Source organism: Geotrypetes seraphini, chromosome 7, assembly GCF_902459505.1.
Source record: "Geotrypetes seraphini chromosome 7, aGeoSer1.1, whole genome shotgun sequence".
Classification (NCBI taxonomy): Eukaryota; Metazoa; Chordata; class Amphibia; order Gymnophiona; family Dermophiidae; genus Geotrypetes; species Geotrypetes seraphini.
In genome coordinates, this window is record NC_047090.1 from 20,625,397 (window position 1) to 20,638,653 (window position 13,257).

Sequence of the window (13,257 nt, forward strand, 5' to 3'; positions counted from 1 at the left end):
AATCCTCAGCGGGCTAGGGGGACCTGCAAAGGAAGTGGAGGTAGTAGGACCACTAGGAAACAGCGACCACAACATGATCCAGTACAAATTAGAAGTAGGAACATCAAAAGGGAAGAGAACCATAGCGGCAACACTCAACTTCAAGAAGGGGAACTATGACACTATGAGAGCAATGGTGAGAAAGAAACTCAGAAACAGCTCGAGAAAAACAGAGACCGTGGAGAAAGCCCGGTCCCTATTCAAGGACACGGTGCAAGAAGCACAGAATCTGTACATCCCCAGTTTTAGAAAAGGGTGCAAAAAAAAATTGAACAAAAGACCCGGTATGGATAACCAATGAATTGAAGAAGGCGATAGGAGACAAGAAAAAATCATTCCGAAAATGGAAAAAGAACCAAACCGGGGAAAACTGGAAGGAACATAGGAAACACCAAAAAGAAGGTCAGGAGAGCGAAAAGAGAATACAAAGAGAGACTGGCCGGGGAAGCAAGAAATTTCAAATCGTTTTTCAGATTTTTAGAAAGATTCTTAATACCATACACGCCTGTAAAATCTCTCAGATCAGAAGAAAAATCCTTGCTGGTAACTCCCTCACTAAAAATTATTTACTCAAGGAGGGATATGATCTTTTCCGTCACAGCTCCACAAATTTGGAACTCTCTTCCTCTCAATATAAGAGAATAAAAATTACTTACTAAATTCAAAGATTTACTAAAAAGCTGGCTGTTTAGGGATGCCTTTAACTGATCTTTCTTAATAACACTACTTCTTTCTTTGAACTTATCTGGACAAGGAACACTGTTCAGAACCAACGCTAGGAATCATAAATGGTTAAGTGTAAAGTTTGCTGAGGTTTACAAATTTGTTAAATTAATGTGTGATATAATATGAAATAAAGCTGTGGCCAATTATTTGCCCAATAATTATGATTGTCCTGGATTATTATTATAAATATGTGTGGTTTTTCGGAAAGGCTGATATATGAGTCCCAATGTTACAATCATTTTTTTAAGTCCATTAAGATATTATGATCTTCTTTATTACTTTGTTGTATGTGCTAAATTTTTTCTATTCTATTTTCTATCTTATCCATTTTATTAGTTAATATATCAAATTTGCTGTTCATAATGTTCATTTCTTATTTCATTTCTATCATATTCAAATTTATCTTCCTCATTTCTTCCAGTACCTCAATTATATCCAAGGCATCCATAGGCAGAGGTATCTCACTGGACTGTAGATCTTCTTTTAGTCTTTTTGTTTTTCCTGTTGACTTAGAATGAGATTCTGGTATCTTCTGTTTATTTGAAGACATTTTCTCTTGTTTGAGTTAAATTAGAAGAAATATCTGTTAATTAATTCAAATAAAAATTGCTCATGGGAGGGAGCTCAGCCGTTAGCCTGCCATCTACTCGGCTCCAAGTTCCGGAAATATTGTAAGGATTAAGTAAAATTATTTCCCTTTTAATTATCAGTTCAGGATATAGGGAGGGGGGTATTTTTATTATTACATATATTATATAATAATGGAAGATATGGATGGGAGGGATGGGAAAGGGGAAGGGATAAAAATTTATATAATGTACCAATGATTGTTTATAAGTGATATATTTATTGTTACTATGAATGAATATATTTTACACTTAATGTAATTTTGAAAATGAATAAAGAATATAAAAAAAAAATAACAAAGATAAATAAACAATAATAATATAAGTGATAGAGGCCATCTCGGTGTGAGGGTCAGCGAAGGGAGAAAATCTCCAACGCTTCACGCAAAAGGACAATACCTTTTCCTGCACACCATCACTGGTGGCCTCACGTGTGCATAAATCAAATCAATAGTGATACACCACAATCAGGTAATAATAACACTCAGTGTAAAAAAAGCAAAAAGCACTCAAAGAACTCTCCCCAGCCAACTCCCACAGACAAAGATAACAAAAAGCCACAGCCAACTTATCTTCAAACAATAATGGAGATGTTGATAATAGCACTCTCAGAACCCTTAGACTAGTGTTTGCCTTATTTTTGGATCTTTTATGTATCTTTGGCAAAGTTTGTTGAGGAGTTATTCTGTTTTATTTTACTTGGGTGTGATCTGATTTATATCCACCTTTAATGCTGCTTGGCTTTCACTTATGGCGCTGTTTTATAGACATGTCACCATGTTCCATGCACATCTATTTTCAGATAATCCATTTCCAATATTCTACGCATTTTTGATTTCTGGTTTTAAACTGTTTGGGTTTTTACTAAGATTTTGGACTTATTCAAATATCATTATAGTGTTTCTCATGAAATCGGTCATATGCTTTTTATTCGTTTTTGATATTATTTACATGGCAATGCCTTTTGATTGATTGAGGGGACCTTTTACTAAGTCTTAGCGCATGCTAAATGCTAACGCGTGGCAATGCGTCCATAGGATATAATAGACGCGTTAGCATGTGTTAGCATTTAGCGTGCGCTAAGATGCACTAGCGCGCCTTAGTAAAAGGACCCCTGTAGGTTTTTATGGTTTACCTTTTATGCTTTATCTAAGGGATTGTGTTTAATGACATCAGTTTTATTTATAGTTATCTTATCTGATTGCTATATAGTTTACATGATTATGTCTTTTAATTTTGTTGTTATGGTTTAAGTGTTCATTTATCAATGTTCATTATGTATGCTCTTTGCTTTTAAATGTATTTTTAATGATTATCCATGTGTTACATATTTCTCAATAGTGTCCCCTGAGGAAGGCGTTCCCATACACCGAAACAGAGATCCTTGTTGGGACTATTATCTTCTCAATAAAGACTGTATCAGTGGTTGAAAAGACACCTCCCTTGCCTTTTTTGCTTGCTAGTTCACTTCTCTATGCAAATTTAGGCATACATTTTATAGACTAGTCACTAGGGCATAGGGCAGATCTGTTCATAACTCCTAATTGCCAATTAACTCCAATGATTGATAGTTAGTACCCAGTTAGTTTAGATAAAGATCTGGAATCCTTGCCCACAATTTGGTGACCTATGCCGAATCTGAAGGTGGATATCTCCCTGCTAATAGGTAGCTCCACTAGATAAGAACCGATCACTAGTTCACTTCTAAACAGTTTTCCCAGAGTAGTCTCAATTGTATTAAAACTTTAAAAGAATTATTCACTCACCCTGTGCCAAAGGCGCGTACAAGGGTGACAGAACATTCACTGGCCTGGCCTGCATGAACTGGCCATCTGTCAACCAGGCCACACGCTTCATGTGGAACGTATTAAAGCAACACAGCAACCGGCATGAATGTGTTTTGTTGCCTTAAAAGAATGCACTAGTCAGAGAAAAGAGGTTGTTTGTGAAATGTTAACAATTCAACCTTGTTAAAGGGGGGGGGGGGGGGGGGGGGGGGTAACATGAATTAAAACATCTTGCACTCATTTAAAAGGGACCTCCACAGCTCCATAATGTTCATCTGCATTTTAGTAGGTTGGAGGCGGGGGTAGTTTCCTTATGGTTGCAACACATGAAAAAAAAAATAAAAAAGAGTTATAAAAATACCATCATATACCTGCTGTTCCTAAAACTGGGCTAGTTCCTTAAGATAAGTTTTTGCCAAGATTTCTTTTTCCAGGCAATAAAATACAGAACCTTGAAATGCAGCCGTACACAACAAAGAACAAAACCAATCATCGGTGATATTTGATCCTGAATATGTTAGAAAAGGCTAGCAAAGTCTTATTTAGGACCAATGATGGAACAGGAACATAAGTAACCAACCTCCCCCCTAAATCGGGGAAAACACAAAACAAATGTTTACTACCTCTGTAATTCCGTTTTCATGGGGACAAATATATGGCAAAAGCAAAAGATTAAATACCTTGCCGGCATAATTAGTAATGGGGGAATCTTTCACAAAAACAGGATGAGTAAAAAAGACTGATTTCCCATAAAAATTCTAAACAATTTTCAGACGTTTGAACTAGTTACATAACAAGCTTGATAAGAACATAAGAAGTTGCCTCCACTGGGTCAGACCAGAGGTCCATCTCGCCCAGCGGTCCGCTCCCGCGGCGGCCCATCAGGTCCGCGACCTGTGAAGTGGTTTCTGACCATTTCTATAACCTACCTCAAGTTCTATCTGTACCCCTCTATCCCCTTTTCCTCAGGAACCTATCCAAACTCTCCTTGAACCTCTGTACAGATTTCTGGCCTATCACATCCTCTGGAAGCGCGTTCCATGTGTCCACCACCCTCTGGGTAAAAAAGAACTTCCTAGCATTTGTTCTAAACCTATCCCCCTTCAATTTCTCCGAGTGACCCCTAGTGTTTGTGGCTCCCCTCAGTTTGAAGAATCTGTCCCTATTCACTTTCTCTATGCCCTTTAGGATTTTGAAGGTTTCTATCATGTCCCCTCTAAGTCTCCTTTTCTCCAGGGAGAACAGCCCCAGCATTTTTAACCTGTTAGCGTATGAAAAATTTTCCATACCTTTTATCAGTTTAGTCGCCCTCCTCTGCACTCCCTCTAGTACCGCCATGTCCTTCTTGAGGTACGGCGACCAGTATTGAACACAGTACTCCAGGTGCGGGCGCACCATTGCGCGATACAGCGGCATGATGACTTCCTTCGTCCTGGTTGTGATACCTTTTTTGATGATGCCCAGCATTCTGTTTGCCTTCTTTGAGGCTGTCGCACACTGCGCCGATGGTTTCAGTGATGTGTCGACCATCACCCCCAGGTCCCTCTCAAGGTTACTTACCCCTAGAAGTGTTCCCCCCATTTTGTAGCTGAACATCGGGTTCTTTTTCCCTACATGCATGACCTTGCATTTCTCTACGTTAAAACTCATTTGCCACTTTTTTGCCCAGTCTTCCAATCTCGTTAGGTCCCTTTGCAGGTCTTCACAGTCTTCCGTGTTTCTAACCCTGCTGCAGAGTTTGATGTCATCAGCAAATTTGATAAGTTTGAGAAATTGTTGGGGCTGCTTCTGATTCTTTCCCATCAGATCTGGATGGTGGTAGGGGGCGAGGGGAGGGAGAACCCTAGTTTTCAGATAGAAATGAATCAAATAGAAATGCACCTGCTTTGAGTTAAAGTCTGGATTGCCTGCAACTCTCTAGGCATGATCATGATAATGATAGGCAAGCATTAGGACTCTGAATACATATTTGGACTGACCACATTATTGGCTTAAAAAGCAAGCAGGGACAGTCTGCATATGGAGAATGATCTCCGATATGTCTGGATTTACTTTTAATTTTTACTAGCGGCCCTGTTTGAAGCTCACTTAATTTGACGCCTTCTCATTTAGGAAGCCTACATGAGAAGGCCTAAGTTAGAATCCTTTCTAAAAGGCTTGATTGACAAAGTGACTTACCACTTAAAAATGCTGAGATCGTGTCACAGTGTGGACTTCGGAATGCCCAGGTAAGTGTTGGATATATATCGGCTCATTAAAAGAATTCCAGACCTTTTAGTGAGTGCAGATTTAAGAGAGTGCCAATTCTGAGTGCTGTATCGAGGTTTTTAAGTCAGGGCGCATGGATACTCCTTGTTAAGTGTTGCACAGTCGTGTGATCATTTTATCATCCTTTCTGGACATGTTATTGATTATGGCAATTTTGGAGGTCTCTTATTATTTACAGAAATTAATAGAACAAAAGCTTACCCATGTCATCAGTGGGATGGCTCTTAGGTAATTTTGAATCTTTGAGAGTGCTTGGAGGTAGCAATTGTTTGTTTAGCTGTATAGAACATAAGAATTGCCATACTGGGACAGGATGAAGGTTCATCAAGCCCGGTATCCTATTTCCAACAGTGGCCAACCCAGGTCCCATCTAGATCCCAGGTATTAAAACAGATTTTATGCTGCTTATCCAAAGAATAAGTGGATTTCCCCAAGCTAGCGCAATAATGGTCTATGGACTTCTCATTTAGGAAATTTTTAAACCCTGCTAAGCTGATTTCACCACATTCTCTGGCAACAAATTCCAGAGTTAAATTACACATTCTGTGAAGAAACATTTTCTCCAGTTTGTTTTAAATCTACCACTTGGTAGCTTCATCACATGCCCCCCAGTCCTAGTATTTTTGGAAAGAGTAAACAAGCAATTCACTTCTATTCTTTCCATTCCCCTCAGTATTTTATAGACCTCTATTATATCACCCCTGAGCCATCTCTTCTCCAAGCTGAAGAGCACTAGCCACTTTACTATTTCCTTATACTTATAGGGAAGTCATCCCATACCTTTTATAATTTTTGTCTCCTTTCTCTGTACCTTTTCTAATTCTGCTATATCTTTTTTGAGATACAGAGACCAGAATTGCACACAGTATTCAAGGTACGGCCATACCATAGAGCAGGGGTGTCAAAGTCCCTCCTTGAGGGCCGCAATCCAATCGGGTTTTCAGGATTTCCCCAATGAATATGCATGAGATCTATTAGCATACAATGAAAGTAGTGCATGCAAACAGAATTGAATATCGTTTCTGGCTCTGGTAACTCCCCCACATCTTCCTCGGTGAAGACCAACATAAAGAATTCCTTTAATCTCTCTACTATGGCCTTGTCTTCTCTGAAAATCCTTTTTATCACTCAATGTAGCGGTCCAATTGATTCTTTTCCTGACTCCTTGCTTTTAATATACCTAAAAATTTGTATTGTGTTTTTGCTTTCAGCGCAATCTTCTTTTCAACGTTTCGCTTTGTCTTCCTTATTAGCGCCTGCAAATCCTTGTGCTGTTTACAATTATTTTCAGCCCAATCCTTCTTTCACCTTATTCATTAACCACACTGGTTGCTGTTTGGTCTTCCTTCCTCATTTTCTAATACATGGAATATATCTAGTCTGGGCATACAGGATGGTATTTTCGAATAACATCCACGCCCGATATAAATTTTTGAATTTTTCAGCTGCTCCTCTAAGTTTCTTTTTTTTTTTTTTTTAACCACTCTCCTAGTGTTATCATAGTCTCCTTTTTTAAAGTTAAATGCTTTTGTATTGGATTTCCTTTGTTAACTTATTCCAGGACCTATGTCAAATCTGATCATGTTATGATCACTGTTATCAAGTAGCCCTAATACCATTACCTTCTTGCACTGAAGCTGGATTCGTAGCGAAAAAATACTATTGTAAGTGCTTGGACATTGTGGTCTACCTTTCTTGTAGAGTTGGAAGAATTAATTGGTTTAATGGTGCAGGAACAGAAGCAAGCAAAAGGTTTTCTAAGAAAGAGGGAATTTCTTTCTACTTGGGATTCTAAGTTATAAAAAATTTTTTATACTGTGTTTCCCAGAAAATAAGACACTGTCTTATATTAATTTGGGGCACTAGGTCTTATTTTCGGGGATGTCTTATTTTTTTTTTCCATGTAATGATAATCTCTCCCTTCCTTTCCTCCACCCCAATTCTTCCTATTTCCTCTCTCCCCACATGTGCAGCATCTTTCCTTCCCTCTCACCCATCCCCTTGTGCAGAACCCTTGCAGCTTCTATCCCTCCCTTCCTCCCATCCCCCGTGTAGCATCTTTCTATCCCCCCCCACCGCTGCAGTGCACCCCCAACCCCCGCTGACCCATCTCTCCCTCACATCCAAACCGCGAGACAGGACTACCTTATAACAGCGTGCTTCGCAGTCTTCTATCTCCCGGGCATTCCTCTGCCGAGTTGCTGATGACATCATCAGTGATGCGGCAGAGGAACGCCCGGGAGATAGAAGGCCATGAAGCAGCCTGTGTAGATTGCTGCCAACACTGTTATAAGCTAGTCCTGTCTCATGGTTCGGATGGGAGGGAGCGATGGGTCAGCGGGAACAGGAAGTCACTGTTGCAGGAACAGTTCCGGGGCAGGCCAAGGTTAGAAGTCTCCTTTGATGGATACAGCACCGTGGCTGCCATAACATTTAAAATAATAGCGATCTGGGGGGGGGGGGAGCAGGTGTGGGGAAGTCCGGAGCTACAGGGCCGGCATTAGAGGGAGTAAGAGCTGATGGTGCCGCAGAGGCCCGCGGGAGTAGGGAGGAAGGAAGAAGAGGAACCGAAGCATAGCAATTTTGGGGGAGCAGGTGTGGGGAAGTCCGGAGCTGCAGGGGAGAGTGTTGCTGTACCCAGCTGGAGGGAGAAGGAAGATGAGGGAGGGAATGAAAGGAGATGCCAGGGCTTTGAGGGAAGGAGGAAGGTATGCCAACCTAAGGGAAAAGGAAGGGGGAGATGTCAGAGCATAGAGGGAGAGGGAAAGATGGAAGAAAAGGAAACGAGAGATATGCCAGAGAATCAGGGAAGATACCAGACTGTGTGGTGTGAAGTAAAGAAAGGAGAAGAGAGAGATGCCAGAGCATAGGGGATGGGGTGGTGACAGAGAGAAAAAAATGGAGAGGTGGCAGAGCTGAAATCAATCATGTACAAAGGAGAGAAGGGGCACAGGATAGATAGTTATGAAAGGAGCATAGAAAGAAGGAAGATGTTATATGGAAGAGAGAGAAGGCAGACATTGGATGGAAAGGGCAGAGAGGGCAGTGACTGGAAGGGGCGAGACAGAAGGTGAACAGTAGATGGAAGGGGTAGAGAGAGGGACAGACACTGAATGGAAGTGTGGGGGAGAGGAGGAGCAGACACTGGAAGGAAGTGGGGAGGAGAAAGAAAAAAGGGCACATGCTGGATTGAGGGACGAGGATAGAGTTAGATACTGGAAGGGGTGAGGGAAAGAGGTGGCAAGCTATAGGTAGACACAGTGAAAAAGGGAAAGTGAGGACTGAATAATAAAAAATAATTTAGACAGAGACAGAAAATAAATTGAGAAGGAAGACCAGGGAAGAACAGTAGGAATGGAACGGAGAGAGAGATGCCAGAGCAGGGGGGAAGGGGAGGGGACAGTTACCAGACCTAGGAGGAGGAAAAGAGGAAGGAGACAGATACTGGATCTGAGGGGAAAAAAGGAGGAGATATGCTAAAATCTGCTGGGAGGGAGGAAGGAAAGAAGGAGAGAAAGAGGCAGAGAAAGGGAGGGGGGCGGGGGTGTTGTAAGTAGATTAGAAAGACTACAGAGAGAAAGGCCTGGACCAAAGGGGAAAGACAGGAGGAAGATGCAGGACTATGGGAGGTTCAGAGAGAGAGGGAGGGAGAGAGAGGGAGACCTGGAACAACGGTACAAAGGAGAACTGACACTAGATCTGGGGAGGGTAATAAAGGGAAAAGAGAGAGAGACCTGGACCCAAAGGGGATGGGGCTGGATTGTGAAAGAAATGTTGGATGCAAAAGAAAGAAGGGAAGAAAGATTGAATTCACAGTCAGAAGAAGGAAGTGCAACCAAGAGACTCATGAAATCACCAGACAACAAAGGTAGGAAAAATGATTTTATTTTCAATTTAGTGATCATAATGTGTCTGTTTTGAGCATTTATTTCTGCTGTCTATATTTTGCACTATATGTGTCTATTTTTCTATAGTTACTGAGGTGACATTGCATATTTTAAAGTAATCTTTTTGACATCTTTGAAAAAAATCCCTGAAACTCGTAAATGATAATTAACATTTCCTCTGCGTACCGTGTGCTTTGTGGTTTAATATATTGTATGTTTACCATTATGAATTAATAAGATATTGTGTGTACATGAAAATGAATGGAATAAATTGGGGGTGGGGCTAGGGCAGAACTGAATATTAATAGATGTCCCGTTCTGATGAAAAAAATAAATGGTCACATTAGTCTTATCTCCCCACTGCTGCTGCTAATCGCCGACAAGAAATCTTCTTTCCGACATCTATTCCGACATCGGAGAGGACATCCTGGGCCAGCCAATCACTGCCTGGCTGGCCCAGAACGTCCTCTCCGATGTCAGAATTGACGTCGGAAAGAAGACTTCTTGTCGGCAATTAGCAGCAGCAGCGGGGAGGTAAGACTGCAGCGGCGTGGACCAGGGGAAATGAAGGAGAGCTCTAGGCTATTTTTTTCCGCGGCAGGGAGGGAAGTATGTAGGCAGGCTAGCTGGCTGGCTTTAGCACAGCAGGGAGGGAGGGAGATAGATAGGCAGGCAGGCAGGCTGGCTTTGGGGGTGGACAAAATCTGGAAGGCACTAGGGGCACTATGGACACAGGACGGAGGCACTGGGGGCACTATGGACATGGGAAGGAGGCACTGGGGGCACTGGACACAGGACAGAGGCACTGGGGGCACTATGGACACGGGAAAGATGCACTGGGGGCACTATGGACACAGGACGGAGGCACTGGAGGCACTATGGACACAGGAAGGAGGCACTGGGGGCACTAAGGACACGGGAAGGAGGCACTGGGGGCACTAAGGACATGGGAGGGAAGGAAGGAGGGAGGGAGGGAGGGAAGGAATAGAAAGGGACAATTGTTGGGCCTGAGTGCAGAAAGAAAGAAATGAAAGAAAGGATACACAGTCAATTAATAGATGTCCCCTTTTGAAGAAAAAAATAAATGGTCACGTTACTTTCTCTGCAGCAGAGTTGGCAGCCGCGCTGAGGTGCAGGAAGGTCCCGCGATGACTCGTCTGCTGGCTTTGCTCCGGAAGAAGTAAGTTACGTTGGAGGGGGTGGACCCGGCAGACGCAGTCATTGCGGGACATTAGCGCAACTCCCTGCGTCTGCCGGGTCCACCCCTTCCAACTTAACTTACTTCTTCTGGAGCAGAACCAGCAGACGAGTCATCACGGGACCTTCCAGCATGCGGCTGCCGAGTCCACTCCAGAGCAAGTACATCGGAGTGGGGTGGACTGGCAGCCGGCAGCTACAATCATCGTGGGACCTTGCTGCATGAAGGGAGAGAAAGGAGCAGGACTGCTGGAATGGAAGAGTTGTGGAGGGAAAGAAAGGGGGCAGGGTGGTATGGAAGGGTGGTGCTGATGGAATTGATGTACAGAGAAAGGGGAGAGACATAAGGGGGAAGGATATTGGAGGGAAAGAAAGGGGGCAGATGCTGATTGAAGAGAGGTGGATGGAGAAAAAAAGGGCAGATATTGGATGGTAGTGGGGAGCCTATGCTGGATGGAAGTGCAGATGGGAGAGATAGGGAAGCAAATGCATGAAGGAAATGGGAGGAGAGAAAGATTGTAGCAAATGCTTGATGGAAGTGGACAGAGAGAGGAGAAGGTACTAGATGGAAGGGTTGGAGAAAGAGAGTACATGATGGAAGGAGGGGATAAATAAAAGGAGGGCACATGATGGGGAAAAAAGGATTCAGTTAGGGAAACTGGAGGGGTGAGGGAAAGAGGTGGCAAGCTTTAGGTAGACAGTAAAAAAGGACATTGATGAGAGGGTAGTAAGAACGTAATCTAGATAGATGCAGAAAATAAATTAAAAAGGAAAATGAGGGAAAAAGGGAAAGGGATTGCAGAGGAGAGGTGTGGGAGAGGGAAGGAGAGGAGAGAGATGCCAGACCAATGGGGTGAAAGGAGAGATGGAAGGGGGAGGCATACAGTTTCTGGAAGGGGCATAGAAGGAGAGAAGATGCCATATAGGGGAAGAGAGATGGCAGACAGTGGATGGTAGGTAGGAAGAGAGTTACAAGAAGATGAGGAAAGCAGAAACCACAGAAGACAAAGGTAGAAAAAAATTTTCTATTTATTTATTGCTTTAGGAGACATGTGTCACTGTTTCTGTGGTGCACTGTATGCAGAATCCAGCTTCTTGCTGGTTCAATTTAATCTTTGTCTATGTATTTCTATTTTATCCCCCCTTTTACAAAACTGTGGAGCGTTTTTTAGCGCCAGCCATGGTGGTAGCAGCTCTGATGCTCAGAATTCTATGAGCGTCAGAGCTGTTGCCTCCATAGCTAAAATCCACACTACAGTTTTGTAAAACACGGAGGGGTTAGTTTGTGATTACATATTCCATACTAGGAGAAGGTGTTTTCTGTGTGTTCGAAAGACATGGTTTTTTTGTTAGGATTGACTGCAGGATTGATCTGTACTAGTCTGGCTTGTTTAGTTTTACAGTGGGTGTATTGATATTGTACTGCTCATTGCAGTATGTAAGATGCTGCCTTTTCCTAGGTACTCACTCATGTGTGATGTGTGGATTGTTACTAAAAATCATGTTTTCATACAGTTGGGGGGGGGGGTGTCAAAAAAATGATGTCACAAATGTTAGGTACGCCACTGACGAGCATAAAGCATAATTCATTCCAGAAGTATGCTCATAAACCAAATTGCTCATATATTAAAGCGAGTTTCCCCATAGAAATGAATGGAAACTCACTTGATACGTTCCCCCCCCCCCTCGAGGCCACCGGCACTGCTCCGGTCCCCCCACCCTCGAGGCCACAGGCGCTGCTCCATACCCCCCCTCCGCGATCCTACATCCCCTGCCTAGCACCCAAACAACCCTTACCCCGATTTGGCACTGGCACCAGCATCAACGCACAGGACATGCCAGTGCCCGAAGATCCTCCCTCTGGGCTGGGTTGGGCCTTGAGTATTTGCGCATGCTCAAGGCCTTCTGGTCTCGCTTTCTCTGAGATTCTCGGAGATCTCCGAAAATCTCAGAGAGAGCGAGACCAGAAGGCCTTCAGCATGCGCAAATGCTCAAGGCCCAGCCCAGCCCAGCCTAGCCAAGAGGGAGGATCTTTGATGCTCAGTCCAGCCCAGCCCAGAGGATCTTCCGGCACCGGCATGTCCTGTGAGTTGGTACCGGTGCCAAATCGGGGTAAGGAATGTTATTCAGGTGCTCGGCGGGGGATGTAGGATCATTGGGGGGGGGCAACGTGAGCAGGGGGGATGCCGGATCGCGGGGGGGGGACGCTTTTAAATCGAGTCAAGCTTGGTTTCCGAGGCACCAATTTTGCTGTTTTGCTCGTCTTGCAAAACACTCGCAAACCAGTGCACTCGTAAACCGAGGTTTGACTGTATATTTGTTTACTAGTGTTTTACCCGTTACATTTGTTACAGTAACGGATGCTAGAATAGCCCCAACTATACCCTGACTCTGACCCCTTCCATGCCCCGCCTCTATATTTAAGCAGCATAAATTTGTTCTACTCTTTGTCCTCCCTATCTCTCCTCTTTCCCTCCATCCCTGTGTACCGTCTCCTCCCTCTCTTTACCCCTCCTATGGTCTGGTATCTTTATCGTCTTTCCCAGTCTGGCATCTCTCTCCCCTTTTTCTCTTCCCCCCCCCCTTTTTGTTCTGGCATCTCTGACTATCCCTTCCCCTCCCCCTGCCTTAGTCTTGAACCTCTTCCCCCTCCTTCCTTTCCCTGGTCTGACATCTCTCTTTCTCTCTCTGTCCCCCCCCACCCCCTTTCCCATCCAGTAGTCTTAA